Source organism: Camelus dromedarius, chromosome 9 (assembly GCF_036321535.1).
Source record: "Camelus dromedarius isolate mCamDro1 chromosome 9, mCamDro1.pat, whole genome shotgun sequence".
NCBI classification, from domain to species: Eukaryota; Metazoa; Chordata; class Mammalia; order Artiodactyla; family Camelidae; genus Camelus; species Camelus dromedarius.
Genome location: NC_087444.1, coordinates 52126993 through 52134339, shown reverse-complemented (window position 1 = coordinate 52134339; position 7347 = coordinate 52126993).

The window sequence follows — 7347 nt, the reverse complement described above, 5'->3', positions numbered from 1 at the left end:
ACCTGGCAGCTGGTAGAACCGTGCACAAGACTGAATGGAGACAGTGGGGCGTGCTGGTGCTTGCTGGCAGGTGCTTGCTGGAGAGTAGGTACATGGCATTCATGTTCCTACGAAAGCAACAGCCCTCTATTGGCTCAACGAACAGTTCTGACCAGGCCATGGGGTCTCCAAGGGCTGTTCCAGGCAGGAGTCATAGTCACAATGCTTAACCCCCAGAAGTCTTGGTTACGAGACTCCTGTGTCGCTCTCCATTTCAAGCCTCCGCACCCCTGACAACTCTGGGTAGAGGGAGGAATGAGCTTCCCCCGGGCCTCTGGGCCGGCACTGCTGCTTCCTGCCAGTCGTTTCATACCTCGTCTGAGTGGGGTCCTTGGCAGGTGTGGGTTGCTATGTCTGAGCCTTGAAGGACCCTGCCCAACCCAGGGCGACCTGACCTGACTGCGAATCCGGGCCTCTCTGCCTGGCCGGTTCCAGCTCAGGGTCCTGGAGCGCAGTCCTTGGGGTCTGGAGCCTTTTATTCCTGCCCTTCGAGCTCAGGCCTGTCGCTGAAGGGGTGGCAGAAGCAGGCTGGTTGTGTGACCCTCTCTGAGCATGGGCTTCCCACATCCCCTGGTCTCGGCCGGGCACGGAGCGTTGTACTTGTGCGCTTGGTAAAAGGAGAGGTCTCGCGGCTTAGCTGAAGTCACACAGAAAGGTGACGATAGAGTCAGGGTGGGACACGGGTCTCCTGCCCCCAGCGCTGTCCTCGTGGCCCTCCCCCTCCCCACTCCTCTGAGGGTCCCTGCTGGGGAGCAAGGGGTGTGACTGGGCACGTCCCCTTCTGTAACAACTGGAGGGGGACAAGAAGCTGTGAAAACAGGAGGCAGAGTGAGCACCGGAGACTCGGTGAGAGGCCCACGACTCAAGATTCGCAGTGCGCACTTATCAGATACTGTGTGTTTCACCCAGCATACATCATCCTCTGTGGTGAATGGTCACCTCTATGATGCATGATTCACTTGAATTCATCCAGCAGAGGATCCAGCTAAACGGCACCACTCGGAAGCCGTCTGACAGCCCAGAGGACAGGGTCTGCAGGACAAGGGGTGGGTCTCTCCACTGGGTCTGATCACACAAGAGGAACCCTGCACTGGATGAAGAGACCTACAAAATGCAACTACTGGATGGAATTTGTGGTCCCGGATTGGACACTGGTTTGATGAAGTGGTTGTAGTCACCTGGGGAAATCTGATTGCTATTTGGGTATTACATGGCATGGATATTTATTGAAATGAAAGGGAGACTGTTGGCTGAACAAAGGAGGCTGGGAAACTCTGTGTCAGACAAATCCAAATTGAAGGACACTCCACAAAAAAACTGACTGGGCCATTCAAAATCTTAATATCATAAGGGGTCCAAAAAGGCAGGGGAAATATTACAATAAAGGAGACTTAAGAGACATGACAACTTAGTGCAACAAGTGACCCTTGACTGGATTCAGATTGTAAAGGGAAAAAGTCCATCTCTGGAAGATAAGGAGGTGAGACACCTGGACCCCTCAGAATGTTCTGCCCAGCTGCAGAGAGTGTGGCCCCCAGACAGCGCCTATGGATCTGCTCCATCGAGAGAGCTGCCTTGTCCCAGGTCAAGCCCCTCCCAGGGCAGCCCTGTGGAGTGACTGATCTGGGAGGGGCTGGAGAGCTGTTTTGGCTCCGTACAGGACCTGCCGATGGGCAATTTTCCCTCCAGAGTGTCTCCATTGGGTGGACGGTCTTTGGCAGTTCTGTGTGGTTCAACTTCTTCCTCCTTGATCCTTCTCTTCCTCTCCCTGATAAGCGTCTTGCACCCTAAACTCCACCTCGATGTGTGTTGACTTCCAAAGAACCCAACCTGCAACACCAATTTTACAGCCTTTTGAAGGACGATGGTATTGGGGAATTACGGAACTTTGACTCTGGGCTGTATTTTAGTTAACAGTATTGTGTCAGTGTTAAATTTCTTGAATGTAGTAATTATATCGTGGTGGTATAGGTGTCTGTCCTTGTTCCTAGGAGACATGCTAAGGTATTTCATGGGGAAGGATCGTGATATGTGCAACATAGTCTCATATGGTTAATATACATGTATGTATCTTGCTATATTTATCTTTCTAGCTCTCGCTAACTAGATATCTGTGTATCTGGATATAGATACATACATACATCCAGATGTAGATACATACATATCTATATCTGGATATAGATATTTAGGAATTTATATATATTGGGGACAGAGAGACAGACAAAACAAATGTGGCAAAATGGTACCAATTTATAACTCTAGGTGAAATGTTTACAGATGCTTGTTATATTAGTTCTTCAAGTTATTGTAGGTTGGAAATTTTTCAAAATAAAATTTGAGAAAAAAAATCAATGTACAGTATGATCTTGTTTTGGTAAAAATAGTACATGTACAAATCTGTACACAGGAAGAAACCTGGAAGGATACTGTGAATGAAAAATTCTGCAAACCATATCGGTAAACAAAGAATGCTGAAACCATCAAGTCATCAGGGGCGCCCCACTCCCCACTCCAGTGAGGACAAGCCTGCAGCCCAGCCTCTGCAGCCACTCACAATGGCGCACCCTGAGGGGACTCAGAATAATAAAGGACAAGATACTGGCCCTAGATAGCTAGACGCTTGTCAAAGGAATGAATTCAGTGAGTCCAAATGTTTGCTTCCTCCCATACATAGAAAAGCACTAAATTCTTTAACTTGAGACCCCTGGTTTTCTTTAGATAACAAGTAATCTTTTATTGTTCCAACTACCTGGTCTTTGTTGTAAAGCTCCTATATATCCTAGCTCCTCCCCTACCTCTTCGGAGCAGTCCCTCAGAGCGATCTGAGAGGCTGTCATCCCGGCTCGAGTCCTCCCGCCAAGTAAAGCATAACTCTCAACTTCTAGGCTGTGTGTTTATTTCAGTCGACAATATCCGCTAAGGAGCTGCAGTGGTCACCTCTGAGTGGTTGGAAATGTGCTCATTTTCTCTTGTCAGTATGTGCTCATTTTCTAAAATTCACATGTTTTGCTTCTGTTATAAACGTTTATTAAAATAATTCTCCATAAAGGCCTGTGGCAGGAAAATGTGGGCCTCCCTCTGATCCAGGAGGGCAGTGGCCTGGAGAAGGGGGCCCACTCCTCCACTCCCCACCCCCAACACTTAAAATCCCAACAGCGTGTGCCTTCCTCCACTGGTGGTTTCAGCCTCAGGCAGAACTGATACTGGCTTGGGAACAATCAGATCATCTGATGGGAGACTACCAGAGGGTCACAGATGAGGCTGGCCTGCTGGTGAGATGTGCTGGGCTGGCCGTTGGGTCAGGGCACCCAGAGCTCTGCATGTGGCCACCAGCCATGTGCTGTTTTCATTTTTCAGCTCTGTGTTGGCGTTGGGGGAAAACTTACAAGTATTGCTTTGAGTAACATCTGAAACTGAATTTTCCACCCTCCTGAGTGTCATTGTACAACTATCAGTTCTGATATTTTTGTAAACTTTAAAAAAAAAAAAGCAACCTTTTTCCTGGTATCACATTGCTTTCAATCTGAACAAGTTTTCTCAGCAACACACATTAAAGGGAAGATTACATTTAAATGCTCCCGGGCGAGGGCCTCGGTGAGCAAGGAGGTGGAACCACCCTTAAAGAAAGGACTCAGGGAGGGGTTAGGGCTGGGTCTCTCACCCAGGGAGCCAGCAGGATGGAGAATCAGCATCTTCTTAAGGAGAAATGGCTGGGCCCTGAGGGAGGGGGGGTGGAAAGAAACAGGACAGAGACTGGCTAAGCAAAGTTAAAAGCAGGTCAGGGCAAGAGATGGTGGTAGATGAATGTCTAAGCAGAGTTCCCGTGCCAGGGCTTCCCCGCCAGTTCCGCCCTGTCAGTCTGGGCATCTAACCCCTTTCTTTGGCCCAGTGCTGCTGGAGGGCTGGCTGTCTTAGGTGAAGCCTGCCTCGGTCAAGATACGATCTGTTTCTGTGGCCCAGCTCTGGGAACAGTCATCAACCCATCAGCAAGCGTTTACTGCCCCCTTATTGTTTGCTAGCTGCTGGGATGACCTTATTGTTTGCTAGCTGCTGGGATGACGCCTCTCTCACACCCTGAGGCACCACCAAGCATAGTCGGAGGTTACCAGCCCCCAGGAAGCTTCTCTTGTTCCACAGGGGTGACTCTTACCTCGGTAGCTGGCTTGGGACATCCAGCAAGTCATGCCTGAATGTGTCTGTGTCACATTCAAGGCAACGTCATGAGGATGGGGCCCTTGGGCCAGTGTTGCTGGAATACTGGGCACTGGGTTGGGTCAAGGCGGGAGGGGGTTTGCCCAGGCCAGCCCAGCAGATTTCCCCACAACCCACAGTGTAAGACAGTCACCTGGATGCCGTCCAGGTCCTGCAACTCAATCTGCTCCTCTCGAATTCCTCAGGTGTTCTTCAAACTCATTTGTCTTCGAGGGGGCCTTCCCTGAGCTCTAGACGAGCTTTAGGCCCTTGCGCTGTGCACCTGCAGCTCCTTCTAATTCCTCCGCATCACACATCACATTTTATTTTAATTGCTTGTTTAACATCAGCCTTCTCTACGGGCTTCTAAATTCATGATGATAAGGACCATATCTGTCTAGCTCAGTTTGGGATCCTTTATGCCTGGCAGTTGGTAATGCTCAACAAATATTTGTTTAGTGAATGACTGAAGGAAAATTCAAGTCACAGTTGAAGAGGGAAGCCAGGAAGAAGTCAGTCCAGGAAAAGCAGCAGCCTCAAGCAAGGGTCTAGACCAAAAGCCAGAGAGAAAAGGCAGGGCAGGAGCCACAGTCAGGTAGAGGCTGGGAGGTGGTGCCAGGCAACCATGGTTTGGGCCATAAACTGTGAGCAAGGCTGGGTGCCAGGATCTGGTCAGAGGAGGACATAACTCATGGTCAGCTGGCAGATTAGAGACACGGACTCCAGTTGGATACTAACACCCTGTTGTCAAGCGCTGGGTCGGGCACCCAGAAGTTACTCAGCCCTGGATCCTGGGTGACTGACTCTGCAGCCATGAATTTTGTCTCTGGAAAATCTTTCCGTGTGTGGAGTTGCTCAGTATAGATTCAGCAGGGCTCAGTAAATGACTGTTGACCTGAAGATTGGCACAGCAAAATTATATTGGATTGTCCAAACAAAGAAAAAGTTGTATCTATTAGGGTTCTCTGGTTATAAGCAAGAGAAACTGACTTTGGTGAACTTAAGCAAACACTTAGCTGAAGGAGAAGTGGAAGAAGTGTTCTTTGGGACAGACAGGAACCAGCACAGCTCTGGGGATGTGACACCAGAAGCAGTGAGGTGTCCCCATGGGAAAGCTTCTGTCCTCCGACTAACACTCTGCCCACCAAGATGGTGTGCAGTGGGCAAGGGGTGGTTCCCCAGAGGAAAGCGGGTAGGTGAGGGAGGGCAGTGTCCACAGATGTTTGCACTCCCAGCCTTTGTGTTGGCTGAGCGGGAGTCTCTCCTGCATTGGCTGGGCTGTCTTATCTGGTCACTGCTGTCAGTCCTTCCTTCACACCAGCTTGTTATCCTCTCCCCATGCCTTGGACTCTATGTGCCTGGAATTTTTGGCTTCCTGAGCCACCCTGACCTGGTTCCCCTTGGTTTCCATTTTGCATCTGTGGGGCCAGCCTTCTCACGTGACTTAGTTCCAGAAACTGGTCCCCTTGCGTGCCTGGGAAGGGAAGTCCGAAGAGGATCCCAGGAAATCTGGGCTGTCAGCAGCCATAGATATGACCTGGAACTCAGAGGCCCAGAGCAGGGAAAGAAAAGTCAGGAGTGATGAGTGGGTTAAGGGTAGAGTCACAGCCATAGAACAGGCTTCTCTGTTTTCTGCACAATGTATTTTTGTTTTTAATTATAGAAGTAATATACATTCACGAAAAGAAATCTAGAAAATGTATGAAAGTAAGAATTAAAAAGCCAATAGCCCACCCATCCACATTTTAAACCCAAGTCTTTTGATGTCTGGTTTACCTGGGGAGCGATACAGAAAGCTGATCGAAACAATGGGCTCTGGTGCTCCCGCATTGCCAGTTAGGAGCTGTGTGACCTTTGAATGTTGATTAACCTCTCTAAGCTTCAGTTACCACCTGTAAAATAGAGGTGTTGTGAAGAAAAGGCAGAGCGATGTTTGCAATATAGTAAGTACTTAATACATCTTAGTAAGTGCTCAATAAATATTAAAGTTTATTAACTTCTTATGCCCTTTTCATGCCACCATCTGTTTGTCCCAACTCTTTCCCTGAATTCCTTAGGTAATGTCTCCCCTCAATCCTGGGCTTCTGGGGTACCATCCATTTGTCTTGGGGAATCATTTTTTTTTGCCTACTTCATGCTGTAAAAAGCCAGTCAAGCATCCAGGACATTATAGTGAGCAGTTCAGGTGGAAAGTGTGGGGAGGGTAACAGACCAAATGCATGTAAGAGCAGACGGGTCATGTTAGACCACAGCTGTTCAACTATGTCTGCTCTCCCTTCCCAGTAACAGCGCCCTCACCCCCTTTTCCTTTGGGAAAATCTCCCACTCCAGGTGATTTAAATGGGGTCAGTTACATCATCTGATCTTGGCTCTTCCAAGCCACAAGGGAGGCCAGTGACCCAGGCTTCGCCAGTCAGAATATGCCAGCCCACTGGCCTCAGGAAGTGGTTCAGTAATCGGCCCATTGGATTTCTAACTAGCACATTTTGGCCTTTGGCATGAAGGTGCTGGGAGAAAGTAAGCATGTGCTTATCATGTGTGGGAAGCCTGCTTGCAGGGAGAGAATGAGATCAACCCCAAGAGAAGCAGATATGTGCAGAGAGGAACCTGGAAGGGTCAGGTCCCAGGCTGCAGCCCCTGAAGCCCTGGTTCCTGCAGAACTTCCAAATTCTGTGAGTTTCCCCAGTATTCTTCCCATCTATGTGAGCCATATAAATCTCCAGTTTTTCCTTAACTTAATTGTATCAGGCTGTTGTCATTTCCAGGTCAGAGTCCTGACTCATACAAATGCTTTGTTTGTAAAGGTGGGAAGGTGGTTGTACGAGCATCTGTAACTTTGTCCGCTCTGTCTCTGTTGAGAAGGACCATTCTCCCCCGAGTGGGCAGCATTCCCAGCATACTGACCAAGATCAAGGGAACCCCAATATTTCGGAGTTGGGGCTTGTTGATTTCTTATTCAAAGCTCTCTGGAGGTGTATTCTGTCTTATTGATTGTTGATATGATCCACAGCAGTCACTCCATCAAGCAGAATCTGAGTCTCTCAAGTCTTTGGAGTTATTTGAAGAAACGGATCCTTTCATCTCTCTGGTTTCCTTGGCGCTGGTTCTATTCCCTTT